The following is a 19,553-nucleotide window of genomic DNA, read 5'->3' on the forward strand; positions in this document are numbered from 1 at the left end:
GTAAAATATAATAATAAATAATAGGCAAAATTATATATTGGTAAAATTAATTGGAAATACGGAAGTACAATAGACGAAAATAATTAATTATTGTATAAATCAATTACTTGTTATATTTTTATTATCGATTAAATATAATGGTAATAAATAAAGTAATATTACTGAATTGTAAAATGTAAATAAAAAAATAAAAAAATTCGTTAGTATTAGAACTAATTAGTTATATCTCTTTATAGATGAAATAGAATTAGAAAAAAATATATTTAATAATTAAATCGACTGATAATTAAATTCAGAAAGCATAACTAAAAATATATTAATCACTCGCTATTATAATTAATTGCTCAGTGTTGTAACAAACCATTGGCAAAAAAAGAGAAAACTAGTAATCATCAGATATTTTAATTAATTATCTGGTAATAGACAAGGTGATATATTAATTAATTGATAATACATAATTAAAATAATACTGTAAATAAAATAATAATTGTAATCTGGACTTATAAAATAAATGTCATTAATTACTTTTTTTAAATTTGTGATTTTACGAATGATGTAAATTTTCTAAATCAATTAAATTAGGAAGAAGAAATTAACATATTGCCTTGAATAAAATAGATTAGAAAAATAATTGGACAAAGTTATGATTATTCTTTCTCTTTCTCTCATTTATTCTCCTCTTTAATTCCCCTTCTTTCATATTCTTTCATTCTCTCTTCTACACACCTTCACTTACGAGTTTTCTTTCATCTCTCTCTCTCTCTCTCCAGTTATCTTTCTATCCTTGGCCACATCAAATGGAAGATAATTAATTTTAATTTTCTTCATTACACACCAACTCTTGACAATTAGGAGAGAGATTTATTCAACATTATAACCCACAGGTGTCAGGTGCTAATTAACAGGTGTAGTTTGACCGAAAGTGACACAGGTGTGTGTTTGTAGCAGTCACACCTGAGATTACAATTAAGGTTACCGTTGTCCTCTGATGATGATGATGATGATGATGACGATGATGATGATGATGATGATGATGATGATGATAGTGGTATTGAAATGACTCTCATGCTTCTTGCTTCCTTCTCCAAGCCCAAGTTTTATCCATTTGTTTCTTCCATCTGAAAGAACGAATGCAAGAATTAGTCCCAATGAATTTAATTATTTTCTCTTAAGTCAGAAATAGAATGTATCTCTTAGTTCATTTCATTAGTTCTTTCTTGTATAATTTCTATAATTGGTGATGAACTAGTTAACGACTGTCCTTGTTACCTTACTTAAAGACCATAGTTGTTGAAGTGCTGTGTTGACATTAGAAGGAAACTTAATTGATATTTATTTTGTTGTTGTTTTTGTTTTGACCGATTTATAGTACGTGTTTAACCCCTTTAATACGATGATTTGACTTCATTATTACGATGATTTAACCCCTTTAGTACGATGATTTAACCCCTTTAGTACGATGATTTAACCCCTTTATTACGATGACTTAACCCCTTTAGTAAGATGATTTAACCCCTTCAGTACGATGACTTAACCCCTTCAGTACGATGACTTACCCCTTAAGTAATATATAATTGTACTATAGGAATAAGTTATCTCCTCCTCCTCCTCCTCCTCTAATCCTTTCTTCTTCATTTTCTTCTTATTCATTTCTCCTTTTATCACTTACATCACTCCTGCTACTCTTCCACCTATACCTCCCTCTTTATTCCCCCTTTCTACCTCTTCCTTTCTCTTCATCCTCTCTCTCTCTCTCTCTCTCTCTCTCTCTCTCTCTCTCTCTCGGAGTAGTAGAGAGTGAGAGAGAGAGAGGATGAAGAATCGCTAAATATCGCGACCATCACTTGGCTTGGTCTGACCGAGGGCCCTTCAAGGTTGACCTGAGGCAGAGGGTGAGGGAGAATGGAAAGGGAGAGAGGGAGAAAGCGCGAGGGGGTAGGGTGAGGGGGAGATGGTGAGGAGGAGAAGGAGAGAAGGAGAAAGAAGGGTGAGGGAGAAGAAGAGGATTAAAGGGTGAATAATGAGGTACAAATGAGGGGGAAGAGAGGGAGAGATAAATGAATAGGAGAGAGAGAGAGAGAGAGAGAGAGAGAGAGAGAGAGAGAGAGAGAGATAAAAGACATATATTTAAGTACTAAAGAGAGAATAAAAGAGAAATAAAACGCATTACAGGTAGAAAATACAAAAAAATACAGAAAACAACAACACCTGAATCTACAAAATACAGAAACTACATCACCTTTTCAAAATACAGTACTATACTTTAAAGATAAATTACCTGTATCATAAATTAGTAACTTAATCATAAATACAACAAATAAAATATGTAATGAAGACGAATCATCTACACAGGTTAATTAGATAAGTTAATTGAGATAATCGCACCTGAGCGTCACTTCGTAAACAGTGATAAAACTCCACTTACGGCACCCTATCAACATCTTTATTATCACCTAATGTTATTTTTTAAACCTTGTTGCCATCTTTCCTCTCATCCTTTAATTATTATGGTCTCTTTATCGTCTTATCGGCGGCGTCTCTATAATTAACTGCTTCATATCTCTATCACTTCCCGTATGCCTTTAAACTTTTAGTAATTTCCTATGGCGGTTTCGAGTTTGTTTGTTTTTTCGGCGCCAAGAATCATGAGGAAGGAGAAGAAGAAGAAGTAGGAGAAGAAGAAGAAGTAGGAGAAGAAGAAGAAGAAGAAGAAGAAGAAGAAGTAGGAGAAGAAGAAGAAGTAGGAGAAGAAGAAGGAGGGAAAAAAAATAGACGATCGGCGGCCATTTTGAAAAGCCAATGATCTATTTCGGTGTCATATGTGAAGGCGATTGGAAGTTATTTGATCGAAGTCATTTGGGAAATTTTGGCTCGTCTCCTAGTCCTTTCCTCTCTCTCCTCCCTCCTTCTCTCCCTCCCTCCCTACCTCCTCATCATCTTCCACAGTTAAAAAAAAAGTAAAAAAAAAGAAAAAAAAAAAAAATATTGAGTTTTTAAGACATAACGATCTATTTTGGTGCATATATGAAAGCGATTTGGGGCATTATTTCTCCATCCCCTCCCCCATCCCCTACCCTATCCCCTCCCCTATCCCCTCCCCCGCCTTAATTTGAATTTTGGCGCGCATCCTTTCCCTGCCTGCCCGCCCGCCCGCCTGAAGACCATCGATCAGCGGGTTGAAATATGGACACTGATATCGGCATCCTGTCCTCCTGCCCCTCCGAGACCAGAGATTAAAGGTCTAAGTTTCACCCTGGTAGCAGAAAGGCTTTGAAAAATGGACAGTAGACAGTCTTTAACACCTTAACTCGAGGATACGGGCCGATGTGACAGTACTTTACAATCTTACTTAACTTAATATACTTTTCTTTATATATTTTTATACTTTTTTAACATAAGATACTTTGATATTTTTTTGGGGGGGGGGGAATTTCGACATATCTATAAAATATTTAGATTTATTTTTACACGGAATTATTAATATTGTTCTTTGTATGTAGGGATAAATTAGTGGGTTTTTTTTTATATAATTAACACATTAAACATCATAAACATTTGATAACTGATGTAATATGTTAGTCATTTGATGTTTTTGTCTATTTTGAATATTTACCGTAATGTTTTTGTTTATCTTTACTGATAGATTTGTCTTGTAGTAATGTTAGTAAACTTTAAGGAATTTATCTTCAAAATAAACTCAAAATTAATTAGATTTAATGATTTAGAAGGAAGAACATGTCACCATTTTTTTTTAGGACAATGTGTAGTGTGTGTATGTCTGTCATAAACCTCCCTGTAATTATGTACAAAATGTTATGTTATGTTGTTATAATTACTGTAATTTAAACCTGAGAGAGAGAGATAAAAACTCATCTTCCATTTTTTCACATATCTCGTTTCCGTCAATCGACCTGTAAGACCGAGCCTGTCGGTCAAGCTCTTGAGAGTCTTCTGGCTAATAGGGTCGTAGCTTGGAGGGAATGGAGGGAGGGAGTGGAAGGAAGGAGGAGGAGGAAGGCGAGTAGGAAGGAAGGGAGGGAAGGAGTGAGTTGGGAAGGTAGGTAAAGAGGGAAGGAAGGAGGGAGAGGAAGGTAGGTAGGGAGGTCTTCTTCCTTCGTCAGGTAGTAGGAGGAGGAGGAGGAGGAGGTCACCCTTCAACCCTAATCCTCCTGTAAGTCCTTATGTTGACAGGTGAGTGGAGGTGCACAGGTAGGTCATCACCCAATGGAGGTAAGGAAGGTGTGTGTGTGTGTGTGTGTGTGTGTGTGTTAGAGACAAATCTCGAGTTATCTCAACCTAACAAATGTAAAAAGTGGGTGATATAATTTTCCAGGTCTCATTTTATAGAGATAAGGAGATAGAGAACAGAGAACGGAGAGGTAGGTAACTCTTTCTAGAGGTAGAGAACGAATTAGCCTTAGAAATCGTTAACGATGGTATTGGTTTCTAGAGATATGGAAAGTGAGGTATCTTTTGTTTATTATGAACGTACAGTCGGAATAAATTCTTCTATAAGGTTTTTAAAGAACGGATGTTATTAATTCCCAGGAATATTTAGAGAACAGGAGGTATCGTTCTCATTATAATTTAGAAAACCATTTATTTCCCAGGATGATTTAGCGACCAGAAAACCATTTATTTCCCGAGAGATTTAAGAACGGAAACCATTTATTTCCCAGGATAATTAATGCCCAGAAAACCATTTATTTCCCGAGAGATTTAAGAACGGAAACCATTTATTTTCCAGGAAATTTAGAGAACAGAGACCATTTATTCCCCAGGAAATTTAAGAACGGAAGCTATTTAATTCCCTGAGGTAAGAAGCGAATGCCATTTTTTCCCTGAGAATTTAGAGACCACATGGTATCAGTTTTCAGATGAGTCTAACATCATGGGGATCATTAGACCACAGTGCCACCATATATTACCATGAGTCGATCAGAACTGCCAGTACCATGTAGTGATGTAGGACGAATTGCCATCTATGGTGCCACAATCTACCATGGCACTATTGGATTTGCCATTGGTAATAATCAGTCAACCATGGCACCATAGACTACCATCAGATGACAATGGCACCATAAACCACCATTAGACGACATTGGCACCATGGCACAACATATGTTACCAGGAGGAAGCAGTATTGTATTGTGCCGGGGCGGGGCGGTGAGTTGGCCATGCGTCTGACAATGTGTGTGTGTGTGTGTGTGTGTGTGTGTGTGTGTGTGTGTGTGTGTGTGCTCGGCTCTAATTATCGTGGAACCGCGGCAATTTAGCGTTCTCGGCTGGCTTTGATGTAACAAGATTTTATGCAACATTGAATTCCCAATTTATGAATGGCGAATGGCGCAATGATGCAAATATCCAAACGCCGTGGCTCTTCCTTCTCTTCCTACCCTCCTCCTCCTCCTACCCTCCCCTTGGCCCCATGTAAGAGAGAGAAATTTAGCTAGTGACTGGAAGATTTCCCCTTAGGTCATAGGGTGAGATTGATCAATATTGCAAGGTGTCTCGTACGCTGGGTTACGTCTCTCTGTCTCGTCTCCCTCCCCTCCCCCCCGACCCCCAAGATGTCTCGCTTATAGACAAAATGAGGCTTTGAGAATCGTTTCCAAACCAAGACTTGTAAACCAAAACAACGGGAATCCTCGTTTTAAAAGGGGTTTGTTTTTCTGTGTGTTTGTGTGTGTGTGTGTATGTGTTTGTGTGTGTGTTTGTTGTTTGTGTGTGTGTGTATGTGTTTGTATGTGTGTTTGTTGTTTTCTTGTTTGCAAATACTGAGTGTATTTTCAAATTGTTTTTGTTTAATACGAAAAAAAAGACAACAAAATAATTACAGGAAGACGCCATATTAACTATAGACAGAAGAACAGACAAACATATATAGTCTTCTTCTGTTTTTTTTTATAATGGATAGTTGTAGACAGATGATTTCTCAGTCCAGCGTCCATCCTGATATGGTTTAAATGTTTCCTCAGAGCCACGAAGATTTATTTGTTAATACTCACACAATCACGAATGTAAACAGAGGTTGTGGCCACGCAGGCATAGGCATATAGATCCACCTGGAATATTTCTACCTTCTGGGTCTTTGAAGGTCGTCTGACTCTCGGGCTACCTGATAATATTTACCTGGCTATAGTTTTACGACGACCCCCCTCTCCTTCCCTTCCTTCCTTCCTTCCTTCCTTCCTTCCTTCCTTCCTTCCTTCCTTCCTTCCTCCTTCTACCTACTACTTCCTCTCTCTCCTTCCCTTATTGGTTCTCTCCTAATTCAATTCGTGTTCTGTCTGTCTGTCTGTCTCTGCCTCTCTGTGTGTGTGTATCCGTCTCTTTGTCTCTCTGTTTAAACGTCTGCCTTTGTTTATCTCTCTGTCTCCCTCCCCTTCTTCCAGTAATCAAAACCAGAGATACAGTGAACTATCAGTCACCACCCCTCCCTCCCTCCCTCCATCCATCCCTCCATCCATCCTGTTCTCCTCACTTCCCTCCATCCTGTCTTCTCACTTCCCTCACCTCACCTCACTGCCTCCCCTCCCAAGGTGTTTATTGCTATTGTAATCATTCTGTTGACAATACCTGCGCGGCGGTACCTTTATGACACTACCATCACCTGGGAATTAACACACCTGTATACCTGTGTCATCTTAATTATACCGATTTTTCTCAGGTAATTTTCAGATTTTGATGTTTTATGCTCTTTTGTCTTTCGTCGACTTTAATGGCCGACAAAGAGCTTCCGATTCTCTTCTGTTTTTCTTCCTTCTTCAGTGTATTTATATTTTGTCTTTTTTTTTTCCAAGGAGATGAGAGAAATGGAAATTGCTATCTGTCTATCTCTGTCTGTCTGTCTGTCTGTCTGTCCGTCCTCCGTTTCTCTCTTATCTCTCACCTTCTTCATCATCTTTCCCTCCCTCAATCACCCTACTTCTTTTATACCTTCCTTCCTCACTCCTTCATCTACACCTCCCTCACCCCCTCCCCCTCATCCCCCTCCCTCATCCCCCTCCCCCCCCTCCCTCCCTCCTCACACTTCTTTACCTCTCTCACCTTCCCTCCTTCCCTCCCTCATCCCACATACTTCCCTTACTCTCTCCTCACCCTCCTTACCCTCCCTCACCCCCTACTCCCCACTTTCTCCTCACCCCTTACCCCACAGAGCGACACAGACCAACTCAACGCGGGTGATTTCAGGAAAAGCCGTCATCTACAGCCTCTCTACCGTGATTAATGAATTCAACTTCCTAACCAAAGATTTTTTTTTTTTTTTTGCCTTCGTCTTCCTCTTCATTTTCATCCGACGAATGAACCAGATGGCAGAGTGATGTAAAGGAGAGGAGATTATGGTGGGGCAGATTTACACACCTTATATTACCGCATGGTGTGCTGGTGTTGCGGGTGGGGGGGTTGGTTGGTGGTGGTGGTGGGGGTTGGTGGTTGGTTGGTGGTGGTGGGGTGGGGTTGGTGGTGGTGGGGGTGGTTGTTGGTTGGTTGGTGGTGGTGATTGTGGGGGTGGTGATAGGTGGTGGTAAGGAACAGAGAAACTGCTATTCTGAATCACACACAGACATTCACACACAGAGATTGGAAAGAACATACATTAGATAAGATTCAGCACATAAGGACAAAGGTAGATTAGAGATTAGAGAAAGAACTGGAGTGGCGAATCATAGAACCCAATCACAAAAAAAACGAGACTAAAGAACGCTTAATGTATTAGATAATATTATTGGTCATTCCTGATATATTTAATCAATTGTAAGTACCATAAAAATTATATTAACCATCAAAAAATGAATTAAAAGTCAAAATTGGCTTCGTATATAAATCAAAAATTATATCAGTAAAAAAAAGTATTAGTAACCCAAACAAAATATTTATCTACTAAAAAAAATACGTTTAAAAAGTCATAATTTATTTCGGATATACTTCAAGGTAACCGATTATATCGAATATATTTCAGATAAAAAAAATTATATTACCAGATAAAAAAGAAATAAAAATAAACTAACATCAAAATCTTCATCATCGAAATAAACAAAACAAAATAAAAAAAAGTTTGAAATTTATCCCTCAAAAGAAAATTCTAAGTCAAGATATTTACTTCAGGGGATCTGGGCCACAACTTATCGGTTATATCGGGTAGACAATATTTTAAGGTCAAAAAAGGTCACTGCCGGATATGAGGTGGGAGGCAGTGTGGGGGAAACTCCATTACCTATCTCGTTCCTTCACCGCCAACATCGCCCGGCTGTAGATTATTACTTTCTGCCTGCTGAATGGTGGGCGGGCGGCACCGTGGCGCTTTTTGGGCGTTATTATATAGCCAACACGCCGCCGCTGCCTCTCTCTCTCTCTCTCTCTCTCTCTCTCTCTCTCTCTCTGTGTCATATTGAGTACATATTCGTATGTTACTGTCTTTTATCTATGACAAGTATTCCACATATATTAACCACGCCAAGTAACAGCCAACGCCAAGTAACAACCACGTCAAGTAACAACCAACGCCAAGTAACAACAACGCCAAGTAACAACCAACGCCAAGTAACAACCACGGCAATTAACAACCACGCCAAGTAACAACCACACCAAGTAACAAATACGTCAAGTAACAATCTTTAAGTAACAACCACGTCAAATAACAATCATTCAGTAACAGCCACATCAAGTAACAACAAACACCAAGTAACAACCACGTCAAGTAACAATCACGTCAAGTAACAACCACGTCAAGTAACAACCACGTCAAGTAACAACCACGTCAAGTAACAACCACGTCAAGTAACAACCACGCCCTTTACCTTCACCATTACTCTCTGACGTGAAGGTAGAAATTGAGCCGCTTTGGGTAACCTGAGCAGGAGACTTTGGTTTAATGGTCCATTACTTCATCTCCCTGTTCTTCCTTCCTTCCTTCCTCCCTTCTTTCATTCTTGCTTCAGTCTTTCTTGTTTTCTTCCTTGCTTCCTTCTTTCTTTCATTCTTGCTTCATTCTTGTTTGCTTCCTTTCTTCCTTCCTTCCTTCCTCCCTTCTTTCATTCTTGCTTCATTCTTTCTTGTTTGCTTCCTTCCTTCCTTCCTTCCTTCCTTCTTGCTTCATTCTTTCTTGTTTGCTTCCTTGCTTCCTTCCGTCCTTCTTTCTTCCCCCTCCTTCCTTCCTTCCTTCCTTCCTTCCATCCCCTCTTCATCCTCCTTCCTTTCTTCAGGTATAAGGGAAAGAGCATAATAGATAACGCCTAGTATATGTGTCGGGTGATCTTTTTTCTCTACAGAGGAATGGACAACAAATCGAAAACCCCTGTATGAGCTGTGTTATTTATTTTACTCTGTTAAGCAATGTAAACGGAACTAATTGCAGCTGTTGTTTTTACATCGCGTTTATTTATATATGCAACTGAGAGAGAGGTTGTCCACGAATATACTGTGTGTGTGTGTGTGTGTGTGTGTGTGTGTAAAATGGATAATGATAACTTACACATTTGCTTTGTTTGTGTGTGAAGATTATGCATTCCTAAAGTTTCAATAACATATTTCACCTGATAATTGAAACACTCCTAAACCCACCCAGGGGTTAGGTTAGGTTAGGTTAGGTGAAATGTTGGGTGTCCATTCTTCACGTGGTCCTCTTACTTGTATAATATACCGTATTTAACTGATACGCATACTTTCTCCCCCCACCCAGTTTCCACATCTTCTCAGTACATTACAAACAGATCGAGAATCATCATCCATGTGCTTGAGTCATTTCTTGAAGTATGTAATTATACGAGGTGTTTATCAAGTGCTATTGGTACACAGATTGTCTTCAAGACATCTCGCACATCTTAAGTCATCTCGAGATGTTCCAGCCCCTTCCACCCCCACTAAACTTAATTAATAAGACGTGAATTTTAGTTTATTTGATACAGCCGAAAAGAAAAACCTTTGTTATTTTTTAGTTATATTATCAGTAGTGCTCAGAGTGGTAAGACTAAAATACATTGTAAATAAACAAAATCTTAATGTGTTTACGTACTTAGTTGTACAAAGATTACTGAAAGCTGTTGAGTGAAAATCCCTTTTGAGGAAGTAAGGAAGAAGAAGAGAGAGGGGTGGGGGAGGGGTAGAGGGGTGGGGAGGGGAGAGAGGGTGTGGGGGGAGGGGGGAGGGTGTGGGGGAGGGGGTAGAGGTGGGGAGGGGAGAGGGGTGGGGAGGGGGTAGAGAGGGGTGGGGGAGGGGTAGGTGTGGGGAGGTGAGAGGGGTGGGGAGGGGTAGAGGTGTGGGGAGGGGGGGAGAGATTGAAAGGGGTAATGGGAGGGATAAGAGAAAGGGTAAGATGAAACTAGAGGAATAGAGAAAGAGGGAGATAGATGGGATGGAGGGGATAGGAGAGGGAGAATGGGTGTGAAGGGGAGAAAAAGGAATAGGGTAGAGTATTAAGGAGTTACTGAGGCTGCTGTCTTGTGTGCTGCTCCCTGGGGTTTGATGTGAACCCAAATAGTGTAAGAGTGAATAGAGAGAGAGAGAGAGAGAGAGAGAGAGAGAGAGAGAGAGAGAGATATCCCTCACTTTTCTTTTCTTCTTCCTCCTTCTCTTCCTCTCAAGTTCTATTTTCCTTCCTACTTTTCGTTTTTCCATTCCTTATCTTCTTCTTGTTTATATCCTTTTTCGTCTTCTGTCTCATTCTGCTTTACTACTTTCATCTTTCCCTTTCCTCTCCTTCCCTCTTTTTCATTCTTCTTCTCTTATTCCGTCTCGTGGTATCACTTATCTTCCTTTTCCATCTCCTCCTGCCCTCCTTAGCTACCTCCTCTTCCCCCCTCCTCCTCTTCCCCCCTCCTCCTTCTCCTCTTCCATTACACTCTGATTTCAATTTTCTTCCATTACCCCTTCCTCCTCTTCCTCCTCTTCCTCCCCCTCCTCTTCCTCCTCCTCCTTCCCTCATCTCTCTTCCTCTTTCTCCTCCTCGCCCGTAATATCCTGACTCCCCGCTGGGTCGTGCTGAGGGATACCAGACCAGAAGCTTCTCTCTACTTATTTTGCTAAGCACACGAGAGAACACTGGTGGCTCCTGCAACGACCCTTATGGTGGTAGGTCCGTAAAGAACTTGTGGAGGCTGGGAATAACAGATTATGGCGGTCTCTTAATAGTGAATTTTTAGAAGGGTTACGAGTTATAGAGGTGGTGAATTTTTAGAGGGTGTACGAGTTATAGAGGTGAATTTTTAGAAGGGTTACGAGATATGGAGGTGAATTTTTAGAGGGTGTACGAGTTATAGAGGTGGTGAATTTTTAGAGGGTGTACGAGTTATAGAGGTGAATTTTTAGAAGGGTTACGAGTTATAGAGGTGAATTTTTAGAAGGGTTACGAGTTATGGAGGTGGTGAATTTTTAGAGGGTGTACGAGTTATAGAGGTGAAATTATAGCGAAGTTCTGGTGATTGAACGAATTATGAAGTAGTGGTTATAGCGAATTTCTAAACATTAAACGAATTATGGAGGTGAAATTATTATAGCGAATACATTATATCACTATATTCATTATATCCTCGTGATTATTTTTCTTTACATATACCAAATCATTTTTAACACATAACCAATTAAAATCCGGCTGTTCTTTTTTGAATGACTCTGTACATGAAGATTCTACCTTTATTATATTTAATTAACCAACACTACTCACCTGTACTCATCTGTAATTGCAATATTGATCTGCAACACAACAATAAAAAAAAAAGCTATTAAGTATTCTTTATGTTTAAACAATGGTCTGACAATATCATTACTCACAAAGCTGGACCCCGCTGAAGGTAATTTGGCCGTGCTATTGATCTAGGGACCAAAAGGGGGGGAGGGGGGGGTATTGGCTTAATGTGTAAATTGGATTGCAACTGTGAAATTTGCAATAAGCTACCTGATCAAAAGGCACCTTCCTATTTCCTCGACTTTTCACTGATTATCATATTTTTTTTTTATAATGATGGGATGAAAAGAGGTACATGTGGGTGTGTTTTTACAGGATGATTTTGGTTTATGTTTCTATATGTTAATGTTTTTATGTGTGTTTTTATTGTTTTTTTTGTGTTTTTGTTATTTAGAGATGGTGTTTATGTTATGTATGGAGATGGTGGTTTACAAGGCGTACACACACACACACACACACACACACACACACACACACACACACACACACACACACACACACACACACACACACACACACACACATCTTTCCCCTCCTCTTTCACCCTCCTCCCTCCCTATCCTTTCTCCTTCCCCCTCCTCCTCCATCTTCACTCCTTCCCTCTCCCATCCCATCTCCTACACCTCCCTCCCCTCCCTTCTTCCTTCACTTGAATCATGCCAGCTTACAAGCCAGGTATTCTTCCTTAAGCGTGATCTAAATGGTTGTGTGTAGCAAAGGGAAGGTGCAAGTTGGCAGCTAGCCAGTAGTCTCACTCAGCTTCCCTCTGCACCCTTAATAGCTCCTCTGTTCTGGTGAGGTGAGTGTGAGAGAGGGGGTTAGGAGAGAGAGGAGGGTGGGAGGAGGGAGGGTGGGAGGGAGTGGGAGAGAGAGAGGGAGGGGGTGGGAGGAGAGAGGGAGGGGGAGTGGGAGAGAGAGGAAGAGATGGGGAGAGAGAGAGTGGGAGAGAGAGAGGAGGGGGAGAGAGAGGGAGGGTGGGAGGGGGTTAGGAGGAGAGAGAGGGGGGTGGGAGAGAGGGAGGGTGGGAGAGGGTGGGAGGGGGGTGGGAGAGAGGAGGGTGGGAGGAGAGGAGGGTGGGAGAGAGGGAGGAATTGGGAGAGAGAGGGTAGGAGAGAGAGAGGTTAGGAGAGAGAGGAGGGGTGGGAGAGAGGGAGGGGGTAGGAGAGAGGGGTTAAGCAGGAGAGAGAGGAGGGAGTAGAGGAGAGAGGAGGGTGGGAGAGAGGTTAGGAGAGGGGGTGGGGAGAGAGAGGAGGGAGATGGGAGAGAGAGGGAGGGGTAGGGGAGAGAGAGAGAGGGAGTGAGGAGAGAGAGAGAGGGAGGAGTGGGAGAGAGGAGGAGTGGGAGAGAGGAGGAGTGGAGAGAGAGGAGGGTGGGAGAGAGGAGGGGTGGGAGGAGAGAGAGGGTGAAAAGGTGGGGGGGTTGGAGAGAGAGAGAGAGAGTATAGGTGAGATAAGGAAAGAGAAAGAGAAAAGGTGGAGTGAGTGAGCGAGAGAAATTTATGGAAACAAAGAACGAGAAAGAGAGACCAAAGGAAAATGAGAGAGGCACAGAAAGGACAATACAGAGAGAGAGAGAGAGAGAGAGAGAGAGAGAGAGAGAGAGAGATATCATTACCATCAGAAGAGTCAGGGCGAAGGAGTTGAGCTCTTCAACAGGATTTGTGAGTTAATGAGGAGCTTGTAATCTCGTAGGGCCTTGTAAACCTGCGGTGAGTTGCCTTGTTATGAGCGATTTCCTGACATTACATTCAAACTGATGACTTGAGAGGGAAAATGGGCCCGTTTCTCGAGGGCGTGGTGAGTGTGTTGAAGTGCTAGTGTGTGTGTGTGTGTGTGTGTGTGTGTGTGTGTGTGTGTGTGTGTGTGTGTGTGTTGGCCAAAAGGATGTGAATGAGATTTAGACCTACAAGATAATATTCATCCTTATCTGTAATGTAGAATTTATTTATTTTTTTATTTATTTTTTCATTAATTCTTAGCCTAGTAATTAATTATTCACGGTGTAATTTGTGTAATTATCTCATCTTCTCGTTTGTATTTTTTTTCACTGTAATTATTATCCTTCTTATCAATGTTATCGGTGTAATTCGTGTAATTATTTCATCTATGTGAAGTGTAATTGCGTATAAATTATTCCTTAATAACTCAAAGAAAACTGAATTATAGGACAAAATAAAAAAAGAAAATATTACGAGGAAAATTATCATCTACAAGTATTATTTAGTGTTAGTGTAAAATTAGCCTAGACTCCTACCTTTCCTTTCACTCCTTCTTACCTCTCTCTCCCTCACTCCCCTCTCACTAGCCCCTCACTCCCCTCTCACCAGCCCCTCACTCCCCTCTCAACTCCCCCTCACTCCTGTCACCTCTCCCTCTCATCATAAAACTGGCAATATATGACTCCTACCTACTCCCTCTCTATCCCTACCTCTTACCTCCCCTCACCTCCTTCTCACCAGCCCACCCCCCCACTCTCCTCTCTCCTCTCATATATATATGACACCTACCTTCCCTCTACCTCCTTCTTCCTTAATCCCTCTCCATTCCCTCTCAACTCCCCCTCTCACCCATAAAACCGGCAATGTGTGTTGGTCTTGATATATTTACAAATATTACATCCCATTCCTAGAACCGAATCAATCAATAAGTCGCTGCAGCAATGGTTGAGAATTTCTATGAAAAACCTGTCGTATCTTGAATGGTGAATAAACCTTTTCTCACGCGTGTACCTCATTGTTGTGGCGCTGTATTGTGGAGCGATCATAAGGGGAAATATCTGTGCCTTTATATCCCTCAACAGCATCGCTATTCCTGACTTATATGTATGTGTGTATGTATATAAATATGTATTATACTGTATATATATGTGTGTGTATGTATGTAGATAAGACACACACACACACATACACATAGATATATCCATATTTGTTTCTATAGTTTATAATCAGAACACAAGCTTAATCTAAAGTCAATTTCAAATGTCACCAAGAACACAACACAACACAACACAACACACAACTGTTGCAAGGATGAGTTGATGTGTCATTTCGAGTTTTGTAGGTTAATGTAACATTATAATGGGCTTGTTTGATATCTCTCTCTCTCTCTCTCTCTCTCTCTCTCTCTCTCTCTCTCTCTCTCTCTCTCTCTCTCTCTCTCTCTTCAACATGTCGCCAAAAGATACCAACAGATTCATGCTTTTCACTCGTTGACATAAATTCTAAGCTGCGTCGCGTTCATATTTACATTAAACTTGTAAACCATATTTTGCAAGATGGCTAACGTGTACCTGGTGTGGGAGGGAGGGAGGTAGAGAAGGGCCAAGGGAGGGAGAAAGGAAAGGATGAAGGAACGGGGAAGAAGGATTTAAGGAGGGAAGGATGAATAGTAAGAGGGGAGGAGAGAGGGAGATAAGGTGGAATGGCAGGATGGAGGGAAGAAAAAAGGGAGGAAGGGGGTACAGAGAGAGGATGAAGGGAGGGAGAGAGGGAGAGAAGGACTTATGGAGGGAGAGATGTCTGTCTGTCTGTCTGTCTGTCTGTGTCTCTGTAACATGCATAACATACACACATGAACAATATCCTCCATTGTGGCATTCAGGACATAACTAAGACTAACAATGCCCTGCACGTCAATATCTGCAACATCCTGGTCTGCATTACATAAGACTGCAGATCTTCTCTTTTGCAATATTTCCGCTTGGCAACCTTCATTTGTTTTTTTTTGTTTTGTTTTTTTTGGTAAATTTGTTGCATCGATGACAGTAACTCTCTTTTATTGTGTCTGTCTGTCTGTCTGTCTGTCTGTCTGTCTGTCTTCTGTCATTATTATCAAAGTGTTTTCTCCTAACCTTAAAAAAAATGCTTTCCTTATTTCTCCATCTTAGTATTACCAACGCTAAGACAAAATAATAATACCTATATTTAAAAGTAATAATATAGAAGGTGCATTAAGAAATATTATAATTGGTGAGGGCTGCAACTGTTGTATGTGGGGGCAGCATGGTGGGTGTGATTAAAAAGATAAGTACTTAATAACTTCGCAATTTAGTCAATTAAGAGTAAGGGCGGCCTTCCCATATGACGCCCACGAGAACAAAAAGGAGAGAGAGAGAGGGGAGGGCAAAGAGGGAGGGGGGGTAGGTAAAGAGACGTGAGAAAGACGCTATCATACTAAGAAAAAGAGAGAGAGAGAGAGAGAGAGAGAGAGAGAGAGAGAGAGAGAGAGAGAAAGAGAGAGAGTTTCTAAGCATCGCAGACACCAAACGGCATAAAACCAAAACAAAGAACTCATCGTAACCATCACTCATCGTACACGACAGTCGCCCAACGCAAAAACAATCGTCTAAAGTAATGAATTATCGTATACAACAATTGGGATGGAGGGAGTGGAAGGGAGGATAGGTGGAGTAGAGGTAGTGGAGGGGATGGAGGAGAGGGTGGAGTGGAGGTGATGGAAGGGGTAAGGTGGAGGGGTGTGGAGTGAAGGGGTAAGGGCAGTGGAGTGAAGGAGTAGAGGGGGTGGAGTGAAGGACTGGAGGGGGTGGAGTGGAGGGAGTCAATTAACCTGTGTGTCAAGATAGTCTCTCTCTGGCAGTGGTCTCGGGAGCGTTATAACTCTCCTCTAACTGCTGGTTGGCTCGCTCTAATTGCTGCATCATATTTAACCCGATTATCTCTCTCTCTCTCTCTCTCTCTCTCTCTCTCTCTTTCTCATTTATCCACTATCCTTTCAGCTCCTTCTATCTCTATCTTATTATTTCTCTATATGAATTATCTCCAGTTCAGATATCTCTACAGGACAAGTGAGAGATAGAGACTCTCTCTCTCTCTCTCTCTCTCTCTCTCCCCTACCTAAACTGGGGCGGAGTAAATTTAATTGGTGGGTGATTAAGTGACCACAGGAGCCTGACCATCTGTCTCTCGCTGTCTCCACACACACACACACACACATTCTCTCTCTCTCACACACACACCTTTGTCTCATTAAAACTTTATCAACAATCTCACACAACAATAAACGATAATAAAGCGTTTCCCCACATCACCTCAGACAGCTAAGACCAGCTAAAGCTTATACCTTGAGATCAGAAGCTAAGTGCTGACCAGTCCAAGTATAGAGACGTCCTCATGAAGATATTGTAAGCTAATGTAACTTTATGGAGTATAAATGCTGATTATAGATGACTACACGTATAAATTTTAGTAGGGTTTTTTTTTTCTTGTTATATTGATTATATTTTTGTGTAATCATAGGAAGATATGATTATAGCTTTGTTATAAATATTGTGTAATAACTTTCAAGATCCTTCTGTTTTTATCTCTGCAACATGCACATATTAGTCTACAATGAATTATAGCCGTGTGTGTGTGTGTGTGTGTGTGATTATATGGTTCTATAATGGATCGTGTGTAGCATCCATTTGTTGCAGTTTCTTTCCATGGCAAAATTATTAACTAGCAATTCATTCTAGACGCGTTTAACTATAATTTAAAGATTGCAATGTGTGTCTTAACTAATTATTTGAAATCCTATCATTGCAAAGTTAGTAGTTTGTAATTATAGCTCAAGAATGCATTTGCGTAATACCTTGAAGCTTCTTGCAACATATCCAACAGTTATTAGTTTATAATTAAATACACCTGTATATTATAACGAGTTTCTATTCAATTCTGGATAATCTCGTCAGTTTTTTTATTTAAATATATCTTTCTTATAATTAATCTCTTGTTTTGTGCCAGCATGTTATTAGAATTGTGTTTATGGTATATTCCTTTATTGTAATTATATATATATACATATACTTAGAGAAATAGCCTTAAATTTTAATCGCTAGTTACAAGAATTATTTTCAGTATTAATTCCTAGTCTAGATGTATATAATTATAACATTACAATTAATTTCATATCACTGGTGGTTATTAGCATTATTCTTAGCATAAATAATTAGTCTGGAAATAATTATTGAAGGAAAAGAAAGAGAAGATAATAATTAAGGAAAAAAAGAATGGAATGTCAGGAAAAAATATATGAAGTAGTAAGGAAAAAACAAGAAAGACACAAGTAAATAATAACAAAAGAAACAATAAACAAACGGGTTGGTCACTTCCACACATGCAGGTAACACCGCCTCACCTGACTCGTAAATGAACAATAAAAGAATTACCTGAAGATTAACCCCCTAGTATTTTTCATCTTAGAATCAACCACCCTAACTAACCTAATCCTAACCTAATCCTAACCCTCAAGATAGTGTTAGGGCGTTTACTTATCAGATTAGATAAGCTCTTGGAGGGAGGGGGGGGGGGAAGGTTAATGTTCAGGTGATGAAGACAAAATTACCTGCATTTGTATAGGTAAGTTTTACTCCCACTTACCATGACACGGCTACCCCCCTCCTCCTCCTCCTCCTCCTCCTCCTCTGCCCCAAGAAAGACGAGGAGGAGGAGGAGGAGGCGCTGCGCAACACTGCCGAGGCTAATTAAAGCAACTCCTTAAAGGGAATTTCACCGACTGGTCCCATTAACAGTGAGTAAACAGTGGCCCCTGTCTGTAGCGGTACGTAAAAAAATACCTTCGCGTATAGAGACTTCCCGGTACAGCAAGTGGGGAAGGGGAGGGAGGAGGTTTTATCAGTATTTCGCTATAATAGGGATTGATGAGTCGCTTAAAGGGGACTTACCATAGGGGGGGGGTGTGTGTTTATAATCCGTGTTCTACTGTACTATAGACCTAATACGGATAATCGTATACAGTATATTGTATCCGTATGTCACTATGGGATGAGAAGGTAGAGGCCCGGTTATAGGAACATGTGGTTGATTTTATCCGGATTCATAGACGGTCCGGTTAACAAGTCCTTATACAGATGACACTGTATGAATACCTGGATTAATTTATTACTCTGAGATGGTCCGTTTAAAGGTGTCTTATACAGATAGTGGTATATAAAGGAACTCAATGTTTATCCGCATCCCACTATAAGATGAAGCTGTCCCCTTTATGTGAGCGTTATATAAACAGTTATATAAAGATCCCTATATCCGTATCGCACTCTAAGATAATATGCCCGCTTAAGAGAGAACTGTCGCATATGAGGATACCCAGTAAGCCATGGACATTATATCCATATTACACTGTGGGGGTAAAAGACGGCGTGTGTGTGTAGAAGGGGTGGTAGTGTGTGTGTGCAGGGAGTGGTAGTGTGTGTGGGGGAGAGGGTGGTAGTGTGTGTGCAGGGGGGAAGGGGTGGTGGTGTGTGTGTGGGAGGGGGTGGTAGTGTGTGTGTGGGGGAAGGGGTGGTAGTGTGTTAGCCCAGAGGGGGTGGTAGTGTGTGTGTGGGGGGTGAGTAGTGTGTGTGTGTGTGGGGGTGGTGTGTGTGTGTGGAGAAATTGGTAGTGTGGGGGAGTAAGGGGGTGGTGTGTGTGTGGGGGATGGGGTGGTAGTGTGTGTGTGGGGGGGAGGGGGTGGTGGTGTGTGTGTGGGGGGGGGTAGTGGTGTGTGCAGGTCAACCTATACTCACCATTATCGCCTCATTAATGGTCACCTGTCCCTCTTCTAAAGACGCTGTAGAAGATCAAGATAAGAAGGTTTAATTAACGTCATATTAAAGGTAAATAAAATAATAATCAAATCACAATATAATCTTTTTCATTAATCGGGTTTTTGTTAATTCCTAATTACCTAGATGAGCCGTACCACACTTCCTAATCGAGATTTCTTGTTAATCTGAAAATTTTCTTAATCTGAACTTTTATTTAATCTGAATTTTTTAGTTTTGTCTTCCCTCCCTCCTTCCCCTACCTCCTTCCTCTTTCTCTCGGTTCTCCCTCTTCTTATCTTTCCCCTTCACCTCCCCTTTATCTCCTCCC

At 40.8% G+C, this 19,553-nt stretch overlaps 1 protein-coding gene across 1 annotated transcript in view; it reads right to left on the reverse strand.

Moving 5' to 3' along the window:
• LOC121879681 overlaps positions 1 to 19,224 on the reverse strand; it is a 71,815-nt gene extending 52,591 nt beyond the window's left edge. The window contains exon 1 of the mRNA XM_042386417.1: positions 19,205 to 19,224. The gene's annotated coding sequence lies outside the window, so the exon portion shown is untranslated. The remainder of the gene's footprint in view (positions 1 to 19,204) is intronic.
• Positions 19,225 to 19,553: the final 329 nt, after the last annotated feature.

Source organism: Homarus americanus, unplaced genomic scaffold (genome assembly GCF_018991925.1).
Source record: "Homarus americanus isolate GMGI-L3 unplaced genomic scaffold, GMGI_Hamer_2.0 scaffold60362, whole genome shotgun sequence".
NCBI lineage: Eukaryota > Metazoa > Arthropoda > Malacostraca > Decapoda > Nephropidae > Homarus > Homarus americanus.